This window comes from Myodes glareolus, chromosome 10 (genome assembly GCF_982192425.1).
Source record: "Myodes glareolus chromosome 10, mMyoGla1.1, whole genome shotgun sequence".
In the NCBI taxonomy this organism is placed as follows: Eukaryota; Metazoa; Chordata; class Mammalia; order Rodentia; family Cricetidae; genus Myodes; species Myodes glareolus.
The window spans coordinates 15,431,960-15,459,187 of NC_142035.1; the positions used below are offsets into that span (position 1 = coordinate 15,431,960).

At 43.5% G+C, this 27,228-nt stretch overlaps 1 protein-coding gene across 11 annotated transcripts in view; it reads right to left on the minus strand.

The window, feature by feature from the left end:
* Pkig (cAMP-dependent protein kinase inhibitor gamma) overlaps window positions 1-27,228 on the minus strand; it is an 80,923-nt gene that overhangs the window by 28,019 nt on the left and 25,676 nt on the right. Inside the window, exon 1 of one of the 11 annotated variants that reach the window (XM_048440975.3) lies at window positions 5,736-5,893. The exons of 8 other annotated variants lie outside the window; for them this stretch is intronic. The gene's annotated coding sequence lies outside the window, so the exon portion shown is untranslated. Of the gene's footprint in view, window positions 1-2,435; window positions 2,457-5,582; window positions 5,603-5,735; window positions 5,894-27,228 lie in introns of those variants that run through there. 2 more of the 11 variants (XM_085697041.2, XM_048440978.3) reach the window with 2 other exon arrangements.

Below are 27,228 nucleotides of genomic sequence, written 5' to 3' on the forward strand. Positions count from 1 at the left end.
ACTTTCTAAGTCATCATTCAAAATTTTTCAGTAACCCTATAGTTAGCGACCATCTTGGCTGGTGACTCTGTGTGTGTGTGTGTGTGTGTGTGTGTGTGTGTGTGTGTGTGTGTGTGTAAAAGCTTTTTTATATTTTTGGTTGTGAGTCATTTAATGGCTTTAATGGCTGAGCCATTTCTTCAGCCCAAGAAGTTTTTTTAAAAGATCTTGGACAGGGCCAGGAGTGCATACCTTTAATTCCAGCACAGGGATTTGAATTTGAGCCTAGCCTGGTCTACACATCAAATTCCAGGCCAGCCAGGGCTACATAGTGAGACTCAGTCTCAAAACAAATTAAAATAACTAAAAATTTAAGTCTTACCCCCTTCATATTCTCACCACAGCACCATTCAGGAGGCCTACCACCCAGATTTTGACCAGCAGGGCAGGACAAATGGAGGTGGCAGCCCCTGCCCACTCAGATGGTAGTTCTGCCTGTATGTGAACAATACCAGAACATGCATGCCTCCAAGATACACAAATGCACAGGACACTAGGCCCAGGGAGAAACATGCATGACAGTGTGAGGAGAGGAGGGTAAAGGGGAACTTAGACACCACGGAGTGGAACCACGGAGTAGTGATTTAAATATTTTTCTGCACCATCTAGTTTTCCTTCCTTAAATATGTTCGAAGTTTGTAACTGGAGAAGGAAGAACATCACAATAAACACTATAAAAACAAACCAACAGAAAATCCACTGGTGACTTGAGATTCCAAGTCACCCATCCCCGTAGCTGGGATTCCCAGTCCTGGGCCATCCTTGTATTGTGAGGAAGAGTTCCTTCTATTCCTCTGAAGCACAGGGGACAGGAAGGTGAAGGAGCGCATGCCTTGGCTGCAGCAGCTGCTGCCAGCTGTTCCCATCACAAGAGCACAGGAACTCAGAGCAGCTGGAGCTCAAGCCTCCGCAGGGATCCATGGCCGAGGGCTCACAACCCCTCCACATATTTCACTTGGACTTGGCACATGCCACAGCAACTGCTCACTCCCCTGCTGTCTTCCCTGAGTCACAGGGCTTGGGAAGTAGTCCTGAGGTGGAGTGCTTGGCTGACAAGAACTTGGTTTAAATATCGATGCTTCATTTTAAAAAAAAAAACAAAAAACAAAATCAACCAAACAACAGCAACAACCCAGGAATCGTGTGGATTTTGAGCAGGGTCTGGTAGCATATGCTGTAATTTCTAGCACGAGGAAGGAAGAGGTAGAGGAAAGAGGAAGGGGAAGAGGAAAGATTAGTAAAGGCCAGCTTCAGCTATCAGTGAGTTTGAGCCAGCTGAAAAGATTCTGTCTCAAAAAGAAGAGGGGTGGGAAGGAAGAGAAAACAACTACAGCTGGGTCTGTAATCACCGATCCCTCTAGCCCAGTGCTCAGCATTGCAGGACTGTGAGTGACAGCCAGCCCTAACCTAAACTGCCTGGGGGTAAGGGTGGGGATAGCCCAGTCGTTAAGGATACTTCTTTCCATTTTCCCTGGGTGGTCTGGTTTGCTGATGACTTATACAGTATTTCGTCTGTGATGGATAAGGAATCTAAACCAGCACCAGGTACCCCTAAAAGCTGTTGACCTTTGTCCTGAAATGCCAGGGAGATCCTAGCGGCCTGCAGGTGCTAGCCATGTAAGATAAGAAGTAATTAAGCAGTTTGCTCTGGCTTTGGTACTTATGGCTCTGGGTCTGGGATGAAGATCTCTTTATCACTGTACAATGGGGGATGACAAACTACCGATGGGAGGGAAGCCGTCTTCTCCTCCAGCTGTGGATTCCATAGAGCCTGAGAAAACTGTGATGTCCACCTTTATAAACCCTTCCTTAGCCCCTTTTGGCACACAAGCACCTGATTTGGCTCTACGGCTGTTGTCCTTCTGCTAGCAGTAAGAATAAATTCATTTAATCTAAATCTGAACTGGGTGTGTCTTTGGTCTTTCCCAGTGGATTCAAACTCTTTGAGCCCCTCAACACACATTTACAGAGTTACTGGAGGGACCACATCTATAAGGCACTGCCCAGAGCTGACCTAGAGCCCTCACAAGTGTGTCCTTTCTCGGGGGGCTCCAAAGGTCCATTATCCTGTCCTAAAGAACCAAATGGAAGCAGGAATTTCTTCGAACACCAATGAAGGTTCTCTTACATTGGGGAACTGCTGGCTCCGTAGAGCACTATGTTCTAATCTGCCATTCACAATCTGCTCACAGAGAGTGTAACTCCCAGGGAAGCCAGGCCATTTACAGGGAACAAGGCCACTGTCTTAAGCACCACTGAAGGGTTTCCAGGAGGTGGTAAGCACAGCCGTGAGCTTTGAGTGATAAGTGTTTGCAAGAGTTCCCACCTCTGACTGTGCTTAGCAATCATGTCCGGCGCCTGAGCTCAGCTGAAGAGAGTAGGTAGGCTCAACTTACAGGCGTGGCTGCCAGGTCAGGGCTCTCTGCTCCCAGGCAGGAGCACCCACCACTTCTTCCTGCCTCCTTGCTGATGGCTGACTTGAAGGTCAGAATTAGGTGTCCAGGTGACAGAAAACAGCCCTCATGTCTGGTTTGTCGAGCCAAGAGGCAGTACTGGGGAGCCTGACAAAAACACTATCCTAGAGTCCACTAACATCCTCCTACGTGTATTAAACAGCAGTCAGCACATGCACTTCCGTTTTATTTTGCTGTTTTGTCATTTTGGTGATGGTGGCTGTGGTGGTGCTGGCTTGAAACTTACTCTACATAGGTTTGAGGCTAAGGATAGCCTAAAATTATAGCATGGCGATCCTCCTGCCTTAGCTTTTCAAGTGCAGGGATTACAGGTGTGAATTACCATGCCCAGCTGAAGAGTTTGGTACCAATCTACAGATGCTAATTTACTGTATTTCATCCACCCACCCCCCCCCACGATACCTTGTGGAGTAGGTTTGGGTGTGACCCCAGCTTTGCCCGAAGGCTGACAGGTTCTGGAGGAGGAATGAGGTCTGCCCAGGGCATCTGCGCTAAGAAGTGAAGTGTGCTCTACTGCCTTCCCACCAAACTCGAGACTGAAAGCACAGGCAGACTAGACACACCAAGTCCAGGGATTACAGAAGCCACAGTGGTGAAGGGCCAGGAGCAGACAGCAGACTACAATGTACAGCAAACTAAGTGGGGGAAGGTAATGAACTGACGTCCACGCCTAGTGGTGGAATCAGACTAAACACCACGCTGCCTTCTGACTTTGGTACAATACCCCTCCTCGAGCAGACGAAGAAACTGAGCCCCAGGGAGGTGATATGGACGGGACGGCAGCTCCGGGGCAGGGACAGACTACTCTCATTTAGCACTCTATCACCTGCAAGATGTGAGAATCTGAGCAAGTCGCTTCCCATCTCTGCAGCTCTTTCTGGAAGATGGAAAAACCCCTGCATCAGTGCTGTGAGGATGAAAAGGAATCAGCTGAGATGCCCAGCCTTGCATGTAACACACCCTCGAGGAAGACAGGAAACCCACACGAGCTCAACACAGAATTCTCTTCCTATTCCCAAGATGCCCTAAGCTCAGCACCAGGGTAGCACATACAGGGAAAGCCCTGTAATGGCGCTCTGATAGCGCAAACAAGAAACTAAAACCATGCTCACCTTGCATATGAAGAAGACATGCCACTCACCACTTTCCACCCCTGCTTCCTGACAGAGACCAGGTACCTCCAGTCCCATCCTTACAAAGCATCATGGCCTCATTACCTCCTGAGAAAGAGGGATGATCCCTATCCAGAGTTCCTAGCTCTAGGGCCCACGTTGTGGGCTGAGGCATTAAAGAAAGGCCTCCCAGTGCCCTTGCTACAGGGTAGAGTCCATCTTGTATGGCACAGTCACTGGGAAGTCTGCAGCTTTAAGATATGCCTAACTGCTGTGAGAACTCTCCCTCTAACCCCGACCTTACTTCAAACAGTTTCCAAACAACACATCCTCCTGAGGATTAGGGTCTCTGATGGCCCTAAAGATAAAGAATTAGCAAGACCCGGAACAACTGACTCTTGCTTTGTTTGCATCCCAGCTGTGGAAATCCTTTCCCTGCAGCAGGGTGGCTGAGACACTAGATGAAAAGAAAGGGCTCCGGAGGCAAGAACAGGGAATTTCTCCTCCATCTCTCAGCTCTCTTGCCAAATAAAGACCTAGGGTGGCAGGTTTTACATTGGAATGGAATTGTGAGGCTGGAAAGATGTCTCAAGCAGTTAAGAGCACTTACTCCTCTTTCAGAGGACTCAGACTTGGTTCCCAGTTCCCAAGTAGCTCACAAACACCTTTAACTCCAGTTCCAGGGGGATCCTATCAAAGCACTCTGGCCTCCAAGGGTTCTGACGTTAGAGCCATTAAACCTGACTTTTTCATATAAGCTAGGGATTCGAACTCAGGTCCTTGTGCTTACACAAGCAAGGACTCTACTCACTGAGCCATGTTTCTTGCCCAGTGTCCTCTTGATTTCCCCACTCAGTCAGTTTTTAGTCATTTTAAATACCAAAAACCTAGGGCACTTTGCTTCAAAACCTATAATGGTCAGCCTCAGAAGAAAAGAAACATACATACAATCACCTGGTATTGTGCCTTCATTTAGATACAAATGAGAAAAATAAGGTCAGGTGTGTGAAACACTTGTGAAGATCACATGCTGTCCTTGGATGGCTCTTCACTACATGGTGACTTTATTTTTGGTGGTGCTAGGGATGGAAGCCTGGGAGGCTATGTATATGGTAACAAGTGCTCCACGCTGAACTACACCTAGTCTATCACTGGTTTTGCTTTCCAAGGCTTAATATTTCCATTTTAGTTATAACTTCTCAAGTATATTTAACCTGTGAGGCTCAAAACTGTCTGTAACTCCACTTCTGGCCTCTGTAGGCACTGGGCACGAAAGTGGTACAGGCAGACACTGAGTATACATGTAGGCAAAACACTCATACACATAAAAAATATAGTAATTTTCAAATATCAAATCTATTTAATCTGATAATTGGGATGATGGGCCACAGCATGCCATAAGCCATCTCTAGTCACCTGAGGACCTCAGCTGAAACCCACACAGGGACCTAGAAGTAACAAGGGTCCCTCCCTTCCTCTCTGCAGAGTGACCTGCCTTGTTTAAAAACCTGAAAACAGACTCCAAGAGAAGGAAACCGTAAGGGTTTATATGGTCAGGGAAGAGAGCACAGAGCCAAGGTCCAAGATCACTCCTCCTGAGCCTGGAGCTCTCCACACAATTGCTACAGTATAATGCGGAAATGCCTTTGTGAACCTAAACAAGTTGGTATCCGAAATTTAACATACAACCAGCACTTGAGAGGTGGAAGCAGGAGGACTAGGAGTTTTAATATACCAATTTTATATGTGTGAGATATGTCTTTTAAGAATTTGTAAAACTTTTTAAATTGGAATTTTAAAAAACTTTTGTAATTACAAAACTATTAAAATTTTACAGATAGTAATTTCTAGAGTCAGACTTGGCTTTTCAGCCTGTATATGGGCAAGGAGGTGCCCTGAAGGCTGTGGAGACTGCTGAAGCTACATGGTGAGAGTCTCCAGTGCGGATGGTGCCTACCTGTGAGAACGAGGACCCCACTCGGCAGCCCTGGACAGCTGCGGAGAAAGCAGTAAAGTCTGAACCAAGTGTCCATGCCTCACAGTACAGAAACAGACCTTATGTGGGCGGCAGGCTGGGCTGGGGTAGACAAGGCAGTGCAGTGGTACTCACAGGGGCCAAGTCTCCTCCACGGGCAGAGGTCCTGGTCAGAACAGAAGGTAAGAAGCCAGGGTTCAAGGAGGGCCGTGCAGAGAGCAGCAGGCAGTTCGTTCCTGCCCTTTCTCTCTCTGTCTCCTAAATGAAAAGCACTTCGAGGTTTTAGAGGGTGTTTCCCACGTCTCAGGCCAAGTAAGTCCCCATTTGTTGTAATCCAATTCTCTGCCTGATGATGTCAACCACTCAACCCACTTGCTCAGTTTCCATCTCTGTCCACGGGAGAGATCTATTTCCTTTGGACAATGAGCCAGGAGGCTGTAACTGCATCCCAGGCCCGTCACATTTGTCAAACATCCTTCCTTCAATTTTCAACACCGAGGCCTCAGTGACAAAAGGCTTCCTATGTGGCTGGTCAGTCCCAGGCCTCCAGGCATTCAGTCACTGGGGACGACTGTGGCTGCCTGTGTTCCGCTGTGCTTCCATCCATTTCTTCTGTGTGTAATGTGCTAAATTGGGCAGGAAACCTCTCTATGCCTCCTCCATCTCTGCCTCTCTGCCCAGTCCTCCAAGTCTTTCATTTCTCCAGCTTTCTAGGAACAGGCTAGGCACAGTATGTATGTCCTTATGTCCTATGCACACACACAGGACAGGCTAGGACACGCTGGAGAACTGGCTTCAGGTCTTAACCCTGGCTCAAACAAGTCACTGGACCTTCGTTTCATCAGTGAAATGACACATGGGTTTCTTTCCTGCCTGAAATCCCACTGCAAGCCAGTGTGTGTAGAGCTTATTACCAAATGTATCTTGGATCATTTTACTCCAGGCAACCAGCCTCACGTCTGAGCAAAAAGAAACCCCTTCTTCCATAGATTCAGGATGCCTGCCTGGATTTGTGGGCCCTCACAGTAGAGAGAGCTAAGACATTTCTCTGGGAGAAAATTCAAAAGAATTCACTGAAGGCGTCCCGGGGGACATGAAGAGAGACAACATAAACTACTAGATAAGATAAACAAGTATGAGAATGCAACTGTCCTTAGGGACAAACCCAGCAATGGTCAGGCTAGATAACAAGAATGTTGCATCTGCAGAGTACTCCATCAGGGAAATGGAACTTCTCTACTCTTCCCTGTGAGAAGCAAGGAGACCTGGGCAGGGACTGTGAGAAGCCTCAGGAGTCAGAATCAGAATCAGTAGGGTCTGAGCCCTACATAACACTCTCTGTCTCTGTCTGTCTCTGTCTCTGTCTGTCTGTCTGTCTGTCTGTCTGTCTCTCTCTCTCTCTCTCTCTCTCTCTCTCTCTCTCTCTGTGTGTGTGTGTGTGTGTTTTCCTAACTGTAAAATGGGATGCTAGTGGCTTCATTTTGGGATCCTGAAAAGTGATCCTTACAAGAAGACCAAGACAGTAGACAGTGCAAAGTGAATACTGAGCAGATTGTTGTACATCATCTATTTTGATTCTCACAACCCCTCTAGAAGAATTATTATTATATTCTTTCCTCAATAAGATGAAGCAGAGAAGTTATGTGATATGCCTAAAGTCAGTTACACAGCTCAAAAACAAAAGGGCCAGAATTAGAAACCATGGCTCTTAGCTCCTGACTAAGTCAGAATGAATGCACACATGTGCCAATGCTATTCTTAAAACACATCCCACCCAGCCTGATAAAGGGAATACACCAGTCCATCAAGTCAAGGGGTGGGCTTATTGGCTTTGTTACCAAAATGCTGGGTGGTTTTAACTGCTTCTACCCAAAACGGGAGAGCCAATCTATGTGCGTGTTATTTCCATGGGGACAGGAAGTTATGGAACTCTGCTGGACACAGCTCTTTACGGCAGGGGGGAAGACTGTGGCCCTTTGTAACTAAATAGGAATTTTAATTAGTTCTCAGAAAACTCTGATGCTTATCAGTACTCAAGCAAACAGGCTCTTCATGGGAGGATGTCAGCCCATCAGAAGGCTTTGGAACAAGTTGGTGAACTGTGGTAGAATAAAAACCACCAGCCTGAAAACACCGTGGGAGCAACAGAGATGTGAGCTCCTACCAGCCCTGCTTTCCTCCCACTGAGGATGACCTCGGGCAATTGGTTTGTGCCTTGGCTGCCCAATGGAGGATGAGATCACAATAGCACTTCCCCTTATAAGTTCCTTGTGTGTGTTGTATGTGACTACATCTTTGTGTAGGTATCTGCACATGTGCACACATATATGTGGAGGCCAGAGATCTATATTGGGTGTCTTTCTCAATCATGTTCCACTTTATTTCTTATTAGATTTATTTTATTTTATGCGTATATTTTGCCTACATGCATGCATGTGTACCATGTGTGTGTCTAGTGCCTATGTGGATAGGTCAGATGAAGACATGGGATCCCCTGGAACTGGAGTTAAGCATGGTTGTCAGCCAGTGGGGTGCTGAGAATGTAACCAGGTTCTCTGTAAGAGCAGATGTCACATTTACAGCTTGTTCTCTGAGTCACAGAGCTACAAAGGCCATGCTTTTTTAGACAACTGAGAAACATAACACTGAGATTTACATCTGAAAGTAGAGTTTCTTAGCTGAGTGATGGAGCAGAGGCAGGTGAATCTCTGAGTTTGAGACCAGACTGATCTACAGAGCAAGTTCTAGGATGGCTAGGGCTACATAAAGAAACATTGTCTTGAAAAATCAAAAAAGGGAAAAAAAGTTTCTTGCCATTATCTTTTCAATTTTCATTGTTTATGTATAAAAGGGGCATCTATAGAACAGGAAAAAGGCATGCCATCACCCCAGCATGCATGCGTCACCAGAGAGCCTCTTAGTGCCCAGCTCCAAAAAGAATTTGCAATCAAAAACACGAATCACATGGGAAGCAGTGCAGTCAACCACACAAGAGTCACAAAGACACGTTCAGTAAATTTGCTTGAATTTTGCCGCATAAGCCAGGCTAGCTCTTGACCTTCTAGGTAACCTTTTTACTATGACTAGTAGGATACAGGCCACCATCCTGGTTTTTTTTATGACTTCCAGGATCTGAACTCAAGTCCTCACAGTTGGAAAGCAAGCACTTTACTGAGCCATCTTGTAGTACCCTCCCAGAAGACAGCATCACTTACACGTTTAATAGGAAGCAACCTGACACGCTGAGAGTCTATCACCACTGCCGCTCTAACTGCCCTGCCCTCTGGGTCTGGCTAATCAGACCCCACACTAAATGTCACTTTCTTGGGGAGGCCTTGTTTGGAGCCACATTAGCTCTGTGCTGAAATGATCCCTCATTCCTCTTAGCAAGGTATTTTAAGTACCTGCTATGTGTTCTCCTACCAGACTGGAAAGGCTAAAACATCTCTGATAGATCCTTAAACAGTGCTGGGTGGACAGACATACACACACATACAGAGGCACACACACAGGCACAGACAGACAGACAGACAGACACACACACACACTCATTCCTTGCACACTATAAGCTAGGCCCTCTCTCTATGGGAAAGGATCATCATAGAGCAAGAGATTTCCCTTCAAGTAGTTTCTAAGAGAAACCAGAGCCAAAGTGAGACACAGTGGTGTGCACCTGTGGACATGATACACAAACTGCTATATGGAACCCAAGAAGGCTCTCAGCCTGGCAGTGATAATAATGGAGAAACTAGATCTAATGCTGCTGGCCAACCAGCTCCTACCCCTACCCATGTAACACACAGAAGTTCTACAGAACTACAGACAGACGCCGAGGAGGGGGTCCTTTCCATAAGTAGGAGTGGTCTAAGACTTCTCCCAGGAACTTGGCCTCCTTACTAAGACATCTAAGGGGCCTCAATCTACTTGCTGGTCCTATTCGTGTGCCCTGAAGTAAACCACTTCTTCCACACAGAAGGTGTCCAACAATTACCTAGGAAGAAGAGGCTTATAGGGCAGACAGCTAACTCCAAATGAAGCTAAGACCGATCCCTTAAAAAGAGTCTCTCATTATTGATTAAGAACAGTCAAGAGCATTATCACAAGAACGCTATCAGCATGGCAAAGACTCTAGAGAAAATAGATCCAGTAAACACCAGAAAATCAGACAAGTGAGAAGGGTTTTATAAATTCCTGTATCGAGGAGTTCTGAACACATTGTTTCCATAAAGCATAAAGAAAACTAACAAACCTGAACTCTTGAGAACTGAAGTATCCATGGAGAAGATAACACTTCAGTGGGAGGACCGGGAGTGAGGAGGGGGCAGCTGACAATGCAGAGGGAAATACAAGGCAGAAAGGAGTTTGATTCTAGAACAATCCTGGAAGTTCAACATGGCACCCAGGTAGGAATTCCAGGAAAGAAAGGGAGAAAGGATAGGATAGGAAAATATCTCCAACTCTGAGATGTTTCCAGAGCTGCAGGAAGACAGTCTTCAAGCTCCAAGTCAGACACGTATGAGTAGAACATCATTGACAGTCACTTAATCTCGCCCACTTCAAAGAACAAAACAGAGGAACTTTGCAGAGAAAAGACATTGTTTTAGAAGTACACAATCTGCCCAGTTCTGAAATCCTAACACTTAGGAGGCTGAGGCAAGAGGATGCAGAGTTCAAGGACAATATGTTAAGTTGGGAGCGTCACCCCAGTCCCTGGCATCCATCCCAGACCCCCTAGCCTGGGAGTTGCATTGGTCTGAACTCCAAATCCCAGCATGCCAGGTCCTAACCCCTCCCCAGGGGAGAATCAGGACCACTCCCACATGGTATTTAAATGGGTGCCCAGAGGAGGAACACGTGGTCCCAGGTTTAGTTAAGTGCTCCCCGGTTTTCTGTCTCCCCTGCCATGATCTCAGCTACCCGAGAGTGCTGTATTTATTAAAACATGGGCATTTTAATTTGGTTTGATTTGGCCTGACTGGATTTCTGTGCACCAGCGGAGAGGATTTTTCTTAACAAATATAGTAAGGACAATATAGTCAAACTCTTTTTAAAAAGTGTACTATAGAAATAAATGGTCTTGTTTGGCTCTAACTGGAAAAGATATATATGTTAAGATAATTGGAGATCCTTGTTAATAATAAAGGTTGTTAAATTATTGTATGTGTGATACTAAATGTTAAAAAGTGCTTTTGGCTGGGCGGTGGTGATGGAGGCCTTTAATCCAGCACTCAGGGGCAGAGACAGGTGGATCTCTGTGAGTTCGAGGACAGCCTGGTCTACAGAGCGAGATCCAGGACAGGTTCTAAAGCTATGGAGAAAGCCTGTCTCAAAAAAACCAAAACAAAACAAATAAATAAAAGAAAAAGAAAAAGACAACAAAAAAGGTGCTTTTGTTGCTGTTGTTTGGGGCAACAACAACTGAGTGTCCCTCAGGGTTAGAAATCCTCAGTCACTTAAGGGACATTAATGTAACCACTGCTGTTATTGCCACTTAATATGTGCGTTCTTAGTTCTAACTCTCACAGCAATCCCCGCCCCCAGGGCCGAGGTCAGGTGCTACCACACCTCCCCTTCACATCCTGCAGTTTGTTATCATCCAGAAAATAATAGCACATAAATTTTCTCATCAATCCTATGAAAACACGGGGGTCAGGACTATCTTCATTTGAAAAGAAGAATAGAAAAGTAAGTGATTTGCCCAAGATTTCAGACTCCCTGTCCCCATCCGGTGTTCTTCCTACCAGACCTATCATCTGCCCCTAAACCCTTCATGGACATCTGACCTGCAGCCACTGTAAATGAATACGGCGAACAGAGAGCGAAAGCAGGAGGGAGACAAAGCGGGGAGAGAGACACCCTCCCCACCCCAACCCCACAAAGAAAACAGCAATCAACCATGGAATGTCCTCTGTTGCTCTGTCAGCGTTCTGCATGAGTCTCTAAGAGGCTCTGGAAATGCCAGCAGCCAGACCCTGGCACACACACGAGCTGTTGGCACAGACAGCCAGAGCACTTCTGACAAGTGGTACCACTCTTTTTAGGTTCCAAAAGAAGCAGCATGTGTGCCTCTGCTCTGAAAAGACATCGCCTGTGCCTCCCAAATCTGCTTTAGTCCAGACATGTGGCTCCAGGCTTTCAATCCTTGCCAATATTCCTAGCTGTGGTTGGCCTAGAGCAGCAGCGAGTTGACAAAGCTCCACGACAGGCTGGGCCACAGAGGACGCCCGATGTGTAGAGTTGTGGGCAAACACCTGACTCCAGTCACTTAAAGCGTGGAGAAGCTGGTGGCTCCGCCAAGCAGAGAAGGTCAGGATATGGATGCCATGCATTGAGTGAGGCTGGTGCCGGTGCCGTTCCCAGCCTGTTCTGGCATGTGAATAATGGCCAAACAGCAGCTAGGGGAAGAGGCTGTTTACTTGAGTTCAAGCTATTTATAGCACCAGCAATCTGCACATATTTGGATGACAAATCACTGGGCTTCAAGTGAGCTGAGCTTTGCTCCTGGACAATTTCAACAAACACATTCCCTCCCCACGCCACCCCCAGGGCCCTCTCTCAACATGTGTTGCCCTCAGGATATCTAACTTGAGTTGCTGAGCTTCAAAAGATTATGAAAAGAAATCACATTTCAGGAGCATGTGACTTTTAATTCATTTATCTATGAGTCTGAAATACATATTTCCTTTAAGACTTAAATCAATCCATACACATTCTTTAATAGTGTTTGAAGATCCCACAGCCAAGTGATGGTGGTGCACACCTTTAATCCCAGCACTAAGGATGCAGAGACAGGTAGATTTCTGTGAGTTTGAGGCCAGCCTGGTCTACAGAGTGAGTTAAGGACAGTCAGAAATACACAGAGAAACTCTGCCTCAAAAAAAAAAAAAAAAGCCAAAAAAGAAAGAAAAAAAAAAAGAAAACAGTGTTCAAAGATCCCATAAATGGACAAACAATATCTGAATGATGTATTGGGATATTTTGATCACACTCTAACACTCTCATGACTATTTATCTCATGATAAAGTTTACTTTGAATCAGAGGGCAGCGCTAGTTACAAGCTAACCAAAATTAGCCACAGAGATTTTGGAGGACTGAGGACATATAGAGAGACAAAAGAAGTAGTAGGATGGGCTTAGAAAGATTCTCAGCCCTTTCAGATTGAGAAAAGAGAGAGAGGAGTTTACTGATCACTTCTTTGATTATTCAGGTCCTTACCCCAATATCTGACTCCTGATTTTTTTATTGATAAAGAATAATTCAATAAATGCTTCATCTGGTGGCCAATATAGGGCATGTATTTCCACATAGGACCTGAAAAAGTTCTAAAAAATTCCAGACACATACAGATCCAACACAGCTTCCTAGTCCAGCAGTCTCTCAGGCAGGCCAAGGCATACAGCACACAGGCTTGAGCAAGCCAGCACCATGCACAGAGACACACAGCAAGGCTTGGTTCATGTGGACAGAGAAGGCTGCAGGCATGCAGTAAAGTGGTCCAGACCAAGAAAACCTTTCAAGAGATACAGAAAAAATGGGTATTGACAGTCATAGAAAAAAATAGCTTAAAAATAATAAAGTTGGCAATCTTACCAAAAGCAATCCATAGATTCAACACAAATGCCCATCAAAATCCCAGCAAAATTCTTCAAAGACCTCGAAAGAAGGTCTTTTCATATGGAAAAGCAAAAAACCCAGGATAGCCAAAACAATCCTGTACACTAAAAGAACTTCTGGAGGTATTACAATCCCTGACTTCAAACTCTACTACAGAGCTACAGTATTGAAAACAGCCTGGTATTGGCATAAGAACAGACAGAAGGACCAATGGAACCGAATAGAAGACCCGAATACAATCAAACATCTTTGAACACCGATCTTTGTTAAAGAAGCAAAAAATACCAAATGGAAGAAAGAAAGCATATTTAACAAGTGGTACTGGCATAACTGGATATCAACATGTAGAAGAATGAAAATAGACCCATATCTATCACCACGCACAAAACTCAAGTCCAAATGAATCAAAGACCTCAACATAAAGCCAGCCACACTGAACCTTATAGAAGAGAAAGTGGGAAGTACACTTGAACGCATTGGCACAGGGAACTACTTCCTAAATATAACCCCAGTAGCAAAGACACTGAGAGAAACAATTAATAAATGGAACCTCCTGAAACTGAAAAGCTTCTGTAAAGCAAAGGACACAGTCAACAAGACAAAACGACAGCCTACAGAATGGGAAAAGATCTTCACTAACCCCACATCAGACAGAGAGGTCTGATCTCCAAAATATACAAAGAACTCAAGAAATTGGACACCAAAAAATAACATAATCCAATAAGAAAAATGGAGTGCAGACCTAAACAGAGAACTCTCAACAGAGGAATCTAAAATGGCTGAAAGACACTTAAGGAAATGTTCAACATCCTTAGTCATCAGAGAAATGCAAATCAAAACAACTCTGAGATTCCATCTTCGGCCTGTAAGAATGGCCAAGATCAAAAACACTGATGACAATTTATGCTGGAGAGGGTGTGGGGAAAAGGAAACACTCCTGCATTGCTGGTGGGAGTGCAAGCTGGTACAGTCCCTTTGGATGTCAGTGTGGCGATTTCTCAGAAAATTAAGAAACAATCTTCCTCAAGACCCAGTAATACCACTTTTGGGTATATAGACAAAGGATGCTCAATTGTGCCACAAGAACATGTGCTCAACTATGTTCATAGCAGCTTTGTTTGTCATAGCCAGAATCTGGAAACAACCTAAATGCCCCTTGGCCAAAGAATGGATAAGGAAAATGTGGCTCATTTACACAATGGAGTACTACACGGCAGAAAAAAATAACGACAGCTTGAATTTTGCAGGAAAATGGATGGAGCTAGAAAAACATCATTTTGAGTGAGGTAACCCAGACACAGAAAGACAATTATCACATGTACTCACTCATAGGTGGTTTTTAAACATAAAGCAAAGAAAGCCAGCCTACAAACCACAATCCCAGAGAACTTAGACAACAATATGGACACTAAGAGAGACTTACATAGATATAATCTACATGGGAAGTAGAAAGTAGAAAAAGAAAAGATCTCCTGAGTAAATTGGGAGCATGGGGACCTTGCGGGAGGATTGAAGTGGGGAGAAGAGAGGCAGGGAGGGGAGCAGAGAAAAATGTAGAGCTCAATAAATATCAATAAAAAATAAAGTCTTTAAAGAGAGTAAAATAATAAAAAAGAAAAAGCCACATAAAGATGGAAAATACACGGGGTATCTGGATCCTATATGGTGTTTTGCTGATTTTGAACTTTTTGAATGTTGGTGAGATAACAGCAGCTGCTGAGTCACCGGGCTGTGAAAGGGATTGCTGAGTTAAACCAGCCTTTAATATACTTTAGAGAGGTCATGGCTTCAGAATGGAAGTCAGGAAATGTGTTGCATGTAACAAAAAGTATGGTTCTCTTGAAAATTAATGAAGACCAAATCGACTGGGAGAAACCTACTGAAAATCTTGATTACAGACATTAAAAAAAAGAAAAGACTACAGAACATGTGACGTATATGTTGATCCCTTTATTATGGGAATAGTTCTGAGACTGGATGAGACATGATAAATCTTGTTGGCCACAGAGTCCTCACGACTGACTAATACATGCCATCCTTTCTTATGGCATGGACAGAGGTTTGGTTGTACAGTCCAAACAAATTTATGAAGTTGACAGACACCTTTTACATGTTCAGACCTAGAACAAAAAAAAATCATCTTTAACTGATTAGGGCACACGTTTCATACTTGTGTTAATGCAGATATATATGTTACCTTTAAAAGTTGTGTGTTTTCAGAACAAAAGGACTAGACACCAATGAAGACAAGTAGCCCAGCTGATCCAGCCTCTCAGAATGCCTCTGCTGCAGTTTCCTCAAAATTCTGCATCCTAAACAACTTCTAAGCTGCTAGCTGTGATGGTCCAGCTACTCCAGCCAGGACTTCAGACAAGCCCTGCACTTCCCCAACACACAGAGACTGGACAACAAATGATGCAGCTAGATCTCCTCAGACTTGACCATTCTCATGATTTTCTCTGGGTTCCCTAAAGATGCCATCACCCCCAGACAACAGAAAGTAATTTTAAGAACATAACACTCATATTCCCAAGAGGTGGGATGGATGGCTTTTGGTTGTTTGGTGGATTATGGATATTTAGGAGGATTGGTAGTATGTTGTTATTATCATAGTCAGGGAGGAAACTAAGCAAAGGAGATTAGATTCAGGGATCTAGTTCTGAAAAGAAAAAGGGAAATATAGGATAAAAGGGAGATTCCTGAATCTACTTTTAAACTAAAAGAGCAACTACTAGTCTTGTTTTACATTTGGTATACATTTTTGTTACAAATTTTGTTACATATTGATACAAATTTAAGGTTATTTTTGTTTTAGCATTCCATAGTTATTTAAGGTATTGTACCTACACAACACATTTTAAAATGTAATTTTGTTTTGTTTTGTTTTTGAGATAGGGCTTCTCTGTGTAGCTTTGGAGACTGTCCTGGGACTCGCTCTGTAGACCAGACTGGCCTCAAACTCACAGAGATCCGACTGTCTCTGCCTTCTAAGTGCTGGGATTAAAGGCGTGTGCCACCACTGCCCAGCTTAGAATGTAATTTTAAAGTTCTACTCCTTAAAGGCTATTATTACAAACTGTTTAAGATAATTAAGAAATGTAGGTTAGTAGTTAGTCATCTATAACAATCAAATTTGTGGTCATGTTAGTTGTGTTTTCAAGATCAAACAGATATATTTTAGATAGACAAGATGGTTTTCAAACACTTCAGAGACCTACAGAATATGGCATTCAAGATGTTTTAGTAACATAAGGCTTTTCATGTCTGCTTCTGGCAATACTAATATACTTCAAAAGCAGATGATGGGCATAAAAAAACCTCCATATGGAATTTGCTTTTTGCTGCGGGAGCTGCTTCTGCTCCTTCAGCCAATAGCCACTGAGATACCAGCCCACTAGGGCGCGGTCTCTTTCTCTTTAAAAAGCAGCAGCAGCTCTCCACTCACTCTCTTCCTCCAGCAACTAAACTCCTTTCCTGGCTGTCGGACAGTGTTCAGTAAATTTTTTCCCTCAAATAAATAACCCTTTAAATCCAAACTGGTGTGGGATTGCTTCGCACATTAGCTTTTATTGTGGCAAAGTTAGCCCCTGGACAAGAAACAGTCCTTACCTCAACTGCTGATGACATACTTTCAAAATGGAAAACAGGACACAAAAGAAAGTGACTGCCAAACTTTGCCAGAACAAAGTAGGACAGTCCTTCAAAATTCCTGCTTCACAGAAAAGTCTGTCAGGTCAAAGACGGATGCACCAACATTGCAGAGAAACCTCAGTGATTGTCCAGGCAGACAGCTGCCTGTCATTTCTATAGTTTTAGAAGCTGTTTTCTCTGCACTTCCTGTTTATTCAGGTAATATTATATCCTTCTTGAATATTTGATGGGGTTGAAGACTAGATAGTTAAGTTTTCCTTATCACCAAATTCAAAAAAGAAACTTACATAAGAGATGTAATGTTTATAAGATTGAAAAATATAAAAGCAAAAAAAAAGAAATAAAGAAAAACATAAAAGCTTAGGTAGTTTACTAAAAAGATGTTTTTAGGTCTAAAAAGATTTTAAAGATGATAATAAAAATTATGATAGAAAATAGCCGGGTGGTGGGGGCGTACAACTTTACTCCCAGCACTCAGGAAGCAGAGGCAGGAGGATCTCAGTGAGTTTGAGGCCAGCCTGGTCTACAAGAGCTAGTTCCAGGACAGGCACCAAAGCTACAGAGAAACCTTGTCTCGAAAAAACAAAAACAAAAAAATAGATACAAAACTTTGGACTCACCAAGATAGGCTAGATAATGGAGTAATGTCTTCAAATTTGCCAAATGCAAATGGATTAGATATTGTGAATGTAATTTTTACCTAATAATTGTTCTTTTTTTTTTTTTTTTTTTGGTTTTTCAAGACAGGGTTTCTTTGTAGCTTTGGAGCCTGTCCTGGAACTAGCTCTGCAGACCAGGTTGGCTTCAAACTCACAGAGATCCACCTGCCTCTGCCTCCCAAGTGCTGGGATTAAAGGAGTGCATCACCACTGCCCAGCTTGATTTTTTTTTTTGGTCTATTAATTGTTCTTACTGTATATAGTTTTACTGTATTAGAGAGTTAAAGCCTTTCCTTTTTATTTAGATGAAAAGGGGGAAATGTGGAATATTTGGTCACACTGACACTCCTGAGACTGACAATAAAGTTTACTTTGGGAATCAGAAGGCAGAGCTAACTACTACCTGTTCAAAATTAGTCATTGAGGTTTAGGAGGACTAAGGACGTATAGAGAGACACAGGAAGTAGGGTGGGGCTTAGAAAGATTTTCAGCCCTCTTGGACCAAGGAACGAGAGAAAGAGGTCATCACTGATCACTTCTCTGTGGCTTCTCTGATCATTCAGATTCTTACCCTGATATCTGACTCCCGAGTTCAATAAAGAATAGATAAACACTTCAGAATGACTGTAATCAGTATACCTGTGTTGCTATAAGGCTGCCATGCCCAGCTCAAGACCTATACAGAGAACATTTCTTATGACACAGTTTGTGTAGGAGGAGAAAGGTTTTCTGTGATTCACAAATATGTAATCGCATATGCGTGCCAAACAAACAGCAGACACATTCCCACTGACTCTAGAGCAGAAGCAGACAGTGCAGGATTGCCAACGCCCCTCAAGGTCACTGCACATATATAGGGGAAAGGTGGGGTTACAGCAACAAACATGCAGAACCTTCCACAGCTTTAACTTACACTGTGGCCAACAAGTCTGTTTGAGAAAATCAGCTACCTCTAAAAGCTGCTTTTTAGAATTAGGTACTGGTGTGGAAAACCTGTGCTAGCCTGTACTTAGTAAACGAAACCTTGCTTTTGCATTCAGAAGTGTGGCTCCGTGGTGGTCTTCTTGGGGGTCCTAGGACTCAGGTACAACACTAACTCTGAAGTGAGAAAAATGGGTGCTGTTAGGTTCATATGCAGAGTGATTATTGATGTTGGAAGCTTGCAGCTCTATCACACAATGCAGTCACCACAAAGAAAAATTTCTGCTGGCAAGTGAAGAAAAGACATCAAGTGTGAAGAGTGACACTGGACAAGTAATCTGTGGAGAGACACAGCTTGTCTTTAGAAGGCCTGGCCTGTCTTCTTACCCTTTTCTCTTGCTAATGACACTCACTAGAACACAAAATGGAAGTGTTTCGACAAATCTTAATTTTTGTTATTGAAAATTTGTTATCTTTGTTTCAAAACAGAATCTTACTTACTACATAGCCCTAGCTAATCTGAAGCTCACTGTACAGAATACAGTGGCCTCAGATCTGTGGCAATCCTCTTGCCTCAGCCTCCAGGGTGCTGAGATTAAGGTGTGCGCCCCCACACCCAGCTGTACTATTACTATAATGTTGAGGACAAGACCCAGGTCCTCAGGCACCCTAGGTAAATCCTCTACCTTTTATGGCCTCAGTTTTCTTTATTTCCCCCACCACCACCTCCTTAGCTTGCTCCTTTAACTTGTCCCATCTAGAGAGCACACTGTAGTATGGCCCCAGCTTTCAATGCACACTTCTTGGCCCAAAGTTTTCAGTGTGGATATTTATCACACAAAGATAACTAGACAAGAACACCTACGTAGATACATCTGTCAGTAACTGTTTATAAAGTGTTGGTGACATGTTTACACAAGTCACCAGCTACCCACAAGCCTCAATGGTACTGTTTGGTAGAACAGAGGAGACAATCTGAAGTACCCAGTTCACAGTTTATGTTTTGTTGCTGTTCCCGGAGCCATTTACATCTGTAAAAGGATATACAAAATACCAAATTGCCAAATGAGGACATCTCTGGATGGTGGATAGCAAGAGGTATCCATTAAATTATGTACTTCCATGAGTCCTTAATTTTTAGAAGTGCATGTTAAGGCCATATCCATGAAAAATAAAGACATTACTCTGTAGGAAAAGGGGCAGGTGAAGGTGGAACTCGGGGCAGAGCACTTGCCCAGCAGCCACAAGGCTCTGGGTTTGATCCCTAGGTTCACAAAAAAAATAAATAAATAAAGGATGGAGAGACTAAAGGAACTTAAACAGAGGAGAAAACAATTTGGGGACAGTAATAGGAATTGGCTTAGCAGATCTCAAAATACAGTTCCTTGCTGGTCAGTGGTGGCACACTCCTTTAATCCTAGAGACAGAGGCAGGCAATCTCCAGGTTTGAGGCCAGCCTGGACTACACAGTGAGTTTCAGGTCAACCAGGGCTACACAGAGAGACTGTATCTTAAAAAAGCAAACAAACATAGTTTTTCTGGGACTCAAGAGACCAGTCAGTGGGTAGTAAAGGCACCACCAATCCATCAGGCTGACAGCCTAAATTTAATACCCAGGATTCCCAAGGCTGTCCTCTGTTACACACACACACACACACACACACACACACACACACACACACAGAAAATAAAAAAAAAAACTGGTTAAAAAATTCTTTTGCTCTGGATAAAAACAATATCTCCAAAGTATTCAGAGGTTCTACCCACTGTGACAATGACACAGTAACAAGAGCACTGTTTAAAAAAACAAACAAAAACCAGAACTGGAGAGATGGCTTAGCAGTTAAGAGCACTGGCTGTTCTTTCAGAGGATTTGGGTTCAATTCCCAGTACCCACATGGCAGCTCACAACTGTCTATAACTCCAGTTCCAAGGGATCTGATACCTTCATGCACATAAAATAAAGTTAAATTAATTATTTAAAAACAAACAAACAAGCAAAACCAACTAGGGCATTTAATGGGATGGCCTCACAAAATTCAAGATGAAATTACAACATATATATAAGAAAGCAGCTCTTTATAATATCTTTCTAAACAGGCTCTTGAACCTTTTGGACTCAGCTCTGCAAAATGTAATAGAAATAGAAACTGCAGCTTTCAAAGTGGTTCTGCAGGACACAGAAAGAAGAACTGGGTTCCAACGTCAGCCTATGGGTTATAAACAAGAGGACGAACAAGGAGCGAGGAGTATGGTAGAATCTTAGGATCCCTTCCTTAAGACCTTAAAATCACCAGCCAACAATACTTTCAACGTTTTTAACAAGTGTGTTCTCTGTTCTTGATGAAAACTAAAAGACTTTAAAAGATAGTGTCAACTGGGAGTTGACAGATTAGGAAACAGAGAGGTGACTCGGGAGCACAGCTCAGTTGGAGTGCTTACTACGCCTGCAGCTTCAACCCTCAAAACTGACAAGAGAAAGGAAGAGAGAAGAGAGGAGGGGAAAGGGGGAGGGAGAGAGAGAAGGAGAAAGGAGAAAAGAAACAAAAGAGAAGGGACAGAGGTGACTTAGAGAAGCACATGCCACACTTTCATCAAGAAATCAACAGACACCTGGAGACTTTAGGTTTCTCTGGATCTCAAATAGCTGCAATACCTGGATCATAGACTTTTTCCAGTTATTTGTTTAGCTTTGAGATAGGGTCTCATGTAGCCCAGGCTAGCCTTAAACTTGTTATGCACCTGAAGATGGCCTTGTACTTTTAATCCTCTTGCTTTCACAAGTGCTAGGATTATAGGTGTGGCCTGCCACAGCCCATTCATGCAGGGTTGGGAATCAAATCCAGGACTTTGGGTTTGAGAGGTAAGAGGATAAACATGTGATGGTTAATTTTGATCTTCAATTTGACTGGATTAAGACACAGCTGGGTAAAGAATGAAGCTCACTGCTCTCTTGCTTGCTCTCTCTCTCTGTCTCTGTCTCTGTCTCTCTCTCTTTACATTTTCAGAGAAAATTAGACCTTGAGGGCCCTGACCAAATGAATGGTTTAATCCCCTGATGGATTTTAACATGGTAGTATTATTTGGGAGTTAGTGAAAGGCAGGGGGTGGCAGTTAGCTAGAGGCGGGTCAGTGGGAGCATGCTCTTGCAGTTGCATCTTGCCCTCGCCATTTCCTGTATTCCCTGCTCTGTTTCCTGTGTGCTGAGAATAGCTCTTCTCTGCTACACAACGCCCATCATAGTCATGTTCTGCCCAAGCACAAAGGGCCAAGTGACCAAGGACTGAGCTCCTGAAACTATGAAATCCTTCTTCCCTTACGGCTAATTATTTATGCCAGGTATTCAATCACAGAAACACACCACTGAGGCTCCTCCACGTCAGCGACATGAACGTACAGAAACACACCGCTGAGGTTCCTCCACACCAGAGAGATGCTTTCCTATTGTCAGTGACTCATACTCATTGTACACTACGTATCCCTTTGAGAATCTAAGGAAAATGTCTATTCTCAAACAATTTTCTTTAAAAGGATCAATGGAATCTGATGATTATCTTTGAGTTTGTCACAAATGCTCAGATCCCATCCAGAAATTCTCAAGAAACTACAAGTTTCGGTGAACATTTCTTGTTGGTGATGGGCATCAAGTCACTTGTAGCTTATACAGAAGGTACCAAAGACCTACCAACTTCCACCCAAGCATTTATAAACATGTGTTGGGGTCAGAGAGTCCAGACTCTAAAAACATAAGACGCATGCCGTGAAACCCTTTATAGGGTTAACAAAGGACTGAGAGAAGTAGAGAGCAAACAGACCTTCACAATATGGAAGGATGAAGTAGAGAGCAAACAGACCTTCATAATATGGCAGGATGAAGTAGAGAGCAAATAGACCTTCACAATATGGCAGGATGAAGTAGAGAGCAAACAGACCTTCACAATATGGCAAGATGTATCAGAGCACATTCATCAGACTGACCTCACCCCTTAATTTCCTTTTCGGCTCCAAGACTTACTGGCTACAAAACAACAGGTGGAAAGGATTGACAGGAATACTGAATAGAAAAGAAAGCAATAAGCAGTCCAGACACTATGGCACCATTGTTAAATACCCAGCTGCTCTGCCTGTGAAGCTCTGGACTCTGCGGTTACAGAAAAGTATCTCAGAACAAGAACAATAGGTTTCTTGGGGCTGGGAAGCTGGATCAGTCCATGACACACTTGTCGCACAAACAAAAGGACCTGAGTTCAGATCTCCAGCACCACCCTTCAAAGTAGCAGCCAGGGGTAAAAGGAAGTGCCTGTAGTCCCAGGCTGGCCTTGAACTCAAGGAGATTTTTCTGCTTCTGCCTCCTACTGCTGGGATTAAACATGCCTAGATTCAGATCTTCTTTTAAACAGTACTTCAAGAAAAAAGAATTTGGGGATGGAGAGATTCAGTTCTCAGCACCCACAACTGTCCAGAACTCCAGTTCCCAGGGATCTGATACATTCTGGCTGTCATGGGCACCAGGCATGCACATGGAACATATAAATACATACATGCAGGCAAAATACTTAAACACACAAAAAAATAAAAATAACTAAAGCTTCTTAAAAGAGAAAAAAGGAATTTCCTTTAATCCTCATAGAGACTTTATGCACACTGTATCATTATTCTCTTCACAAGAGAACAAGAAAAGCTCAGAATTTTAACTTGCCTAAAACTGCATATCTTTTAAGAAAAGAAATCAAGTTAGCTGTCGAAAAGGAAATTTTGAGATTTATTTTTATTTTATAAATATTAGTATTTTGCCTGCATGTATGTCTGTGCACCGTGTGTGTGGCTGATGCTGAGGGAGGCCAGAAGCGGGTGTCTGATCCTCTGGAACTAAAGCTACAAACGGTTGTCACATGTCATGTGGAGGGTTCCCTGGAAGAGCAGGGTGCCCTAACCACTAAGCCATTCTCCAGCATCTTAAAGTTTTAATAATGCATGTATCACCTACTATGTGTGTGTTTATATATGTGTGGGCAGACAGGAGTATGTATGAAGCCAGGGACAACAGACAAGAATATATGTCGAAGCCACAGGACAACTTTTGAGAGTTGGTTCTCTCCTTTCATCACATGGGTCCCAGGGATTGAATTAGTTTTGGCAGCAAGAACCTTTACTTACTGAGCTATCACACTTGCCCAAGGAAATATTAAAAATTACATATTGGAGGCGGGCAATGATGGTGCACATCTCTAATCCCAGCACTCAGGAGACAGAGGCAGGCAGATATCTGAGTTTGAGGCCAGCCTGGTGTACGAAGCTAGTGTTAGGACAGCCATGGCTACACAGAGAAACTCTGTCTTGAAAAACCATAAGTAGATAGATAGATAGATAGATAGATAGATAGATAGATAGATAGATAGATGGATGGATGGATGGATGGATAAAATATTACATATTAGGTAGCTAGAGAGATGGCTCAGCAGTTAAGAGCATGGCTGCTCTTATAGAGAACCCAGGTTCAATTCTCAGCACCCACATGGCAGTTCACAATAGTCTGTAATTCTAGCTCCAGGGAACCTGAAATCCATGGCAAAATACCAATATTAAAAATATAAATAAGTAATTTTTTTAAAAATATTTATTTATTTATTTATTATGTTTACAATATTCTGCCTGCATGTGTGCCTGCAGGCCAGAAGAGGGCACCAGACCTCATTAGAGATGGTTGTGAGCCACCATGTGGTTGCCGGGAATTGAACTCAGGACCTTTGGAAGAGTAGGCAATGTTCTTAACCACTGAGCAATCTCTCCAGCCCAAATAAGTAAAATTTTAAAAAATTACGTATAGGCTGAAGAGATAAGTCATTGATGAGAAGCGCTCCCTGCTCTGACAGAGACTGGAGTTCACTTCCCTGCACCCACAGCAGGCGGCTCACAGCCATCTCAGACTCCAGCTCCAGGGACTCTTATGCTCTCTTCTGGGCTCCATGGACACCACGTATATGTGCACATATACACATGCAGGTGTACACACACACCCTTTTTTTAATTAAGCTGGCAGTGGTGACACACGCCTTTAATCCTAACACTCTGGGGACGCAGAAATTGGCAGAGCTCTGTGAATTTGAGGTCAACCTGTTCTACACAGTGAGATCCTATCCTTTCCTTTTTATTTTATTTTATATTCCCCAGACAGGGTTTTTCTGTAGCTTTGGAGCTATCCTGGAATTTGCTCTGTAGACCAGACTGGCCTTGAACTCACAGTGATCCACCTGCCTCTACCCTCCCCCACCCCCTACCATCTGGATCCTTTTTTTCTCTAAAGTAAAACAAAAAAATTTAAATGTTTGTGTATATTTTAGAACTGCTGATGTAACCAAAAAAATTTAAAGAAAAGTTAAACACATTGTAATGGATAAAATGTAAACATAAACTTTTAAAGGATGAAAATTCAGCAGAATGGGTGTTCTGCTTTGAATGTGCATTATCAAAGACTTCATTTTAATAATAATTCCTGGTGTTGTAGAGGAGATGTGGGAAAAAAGCCAGTTATGATACCTCACGACTGTGACTCCAGCGCACCAGAGGGTAAGGCAGGTGCACTGCCGTTAGTCTGAGGCCAGCCTGGGCTACAGAATGAGCCCTTGTCTCAAAACCAACAAAGAGCAACAGAAACGACAAATTTTTTTCTTAGTCTGTTGAAGCAGTATAGCCCAGATAGCCAACGACTCACTACATAACCCAAGGTAGATTCAAACTCTCTTTGTGGCAAGACTAGCCTTCAATCTTCCTGCCTCTACCTCCTAAGTGTTGTACAGCTGGGTCTGGTCGGGTATATCTACACTCCCAGTGTACTACAGTGAGAACACTTGTGCCAGCTAGCCTGGTGGTGCAGCAGTGAACATGAAACCCCTGCCTCAAACAGGCTAGAAGGCAAAAACTAACACTGTCGTCCTAAATGAAACCATCCTCCAACCTTCATATACACTCTGTGGCATGTGCTGTGTGCCTGCACACACACATGAAAAAACACGTGTGCTACCAGTTGGCATTGTGGCACACACCTGTAATCCCAGCATTTAGCAGGTGGAGGAAGGCAGATCACAGAATTCAAGACTAGCAAGGATGATAGTGAGTTCCTGAACAGCCAGGGATACATAGTAAGATGCCACCTTAACATAAAACTAAATTGGTTGATGAGATGGCACAACAGGTAAAAGTGCTTGCCACCAAAGGTGATCCCTGGGACCCATACTGTAAAAGAAGACAACTGACTCTTGCAAGTTGTCCTTTGATTTTTTTAAAAAATAATTTACTTAAATTTGTTTTGTGTGTATTGGTGTAAAAATATCAGGTCCCCTGAACTAGAGTTACAGACAGTTGTAAGCTGCTATGTGGGTACTGGGAATTGAATCTGGGTCCTCTGGAAAAATAGCCTGGGCTATTAACCACCGAGCCACCTCTCCAGTCATCCTCTGATTCCTACATGCACACAATGGAACATGTATACCCATACACACATTACATACACATTCAGGGTTATTTTTATTTTATTTTTAGAGACATGATGTTTAGTTACAGTTCTATTGATGTGAAGAGACACCATGACCAAGGCAACTCTTTTGTTTTTTAGGGTTTCTTTTGGGAGGAGGGGTTGTTTTGTTTTTGAGACAAAGTTTCTTTGTGTACCCTTGGCTGTCCTGGAAGTCACTCTGTAGATCAGGCTGGCCTTGAACTCACAGAGACCCATCTACCTTTGCCCCCTGAGTATTGGGATTAAAGACCTGCACCACCACCACCTAGCTAAGGCAACTCTTATAAAATCAAACATTTAATTGGGAGCTTGCTTACAGTTTCAGAAGTTAGTCCGTAATCAACATGGTGGGAAGCATAGTGACATGCAGGCACACAGACAGACATGACTAGAGAGGTAGCTGAGAGGTCTCCATCCTAATTCATGGGCAGAGAGAGAGAAACTGGGCCTGGCAAAGGCTTTTGAAACCTCAAAGTCCATCCCTAGTGTCACACTTCCTCCAAAAAGGCCACAGCTCCCAATTCTTCTAATCCTTTCAAATAGTGCCACTCCCTAGTACTGAGCTTTCAAATAAATGAGCCTATGGGGGCCATTTTTATTCAAACAACTGCACATGCTCTCACTATACGGCTTTGGTTGACCTGGAACTCACTATGTAAACCAGGCTGGCCTTCTGCCCACAGAGATCCACCTACCTCTACCTCCGAAGGGCTGGGATTGGACAATACATGTCTGTGTGTTACAAACATGTGCGTACTGACACAAACGAGAGGCTTACGCCAGAGCTATCTGTAATACAGTAAGATGGAAATACATCTGGCTACTAAAATGTGGTGCTCTGATAATCCACTCCCCTGGTCCAGTCCAAGGGTGCTCTGCCTAGCCTGTACCTGTACAGAAACAAGAAACAAGCTGAGATGTCCATGGTAACAGATACCATAATCTGAAATAGAGACAAAGAACAAACTGAGTTGCCCATGGTAACTACACCATAATCCTAGCTCCTGAGGGGTGAAGCAGGAGGATTTTAGATTTGAGGCTGGCCTGGGCTACACAGTAAGACTTTGTCAAAAAAAAAAAAAAAGGAGGGGTGGTGGGAGGAAGCCAGCCTGAGTGAAGAGAAGGTAGAGAGTCCTCGCCACTCAGCTCTGATACAGGCTCAGACAAGCATGAGGAGGAAGGGGTGAAAAGCAGAGGGGACAGGCAGGACCTAGAGGAAGAAAAAAGAAAACAGGATTTCTAAAGAAGTAAGGTAAAAATAGTACAGAT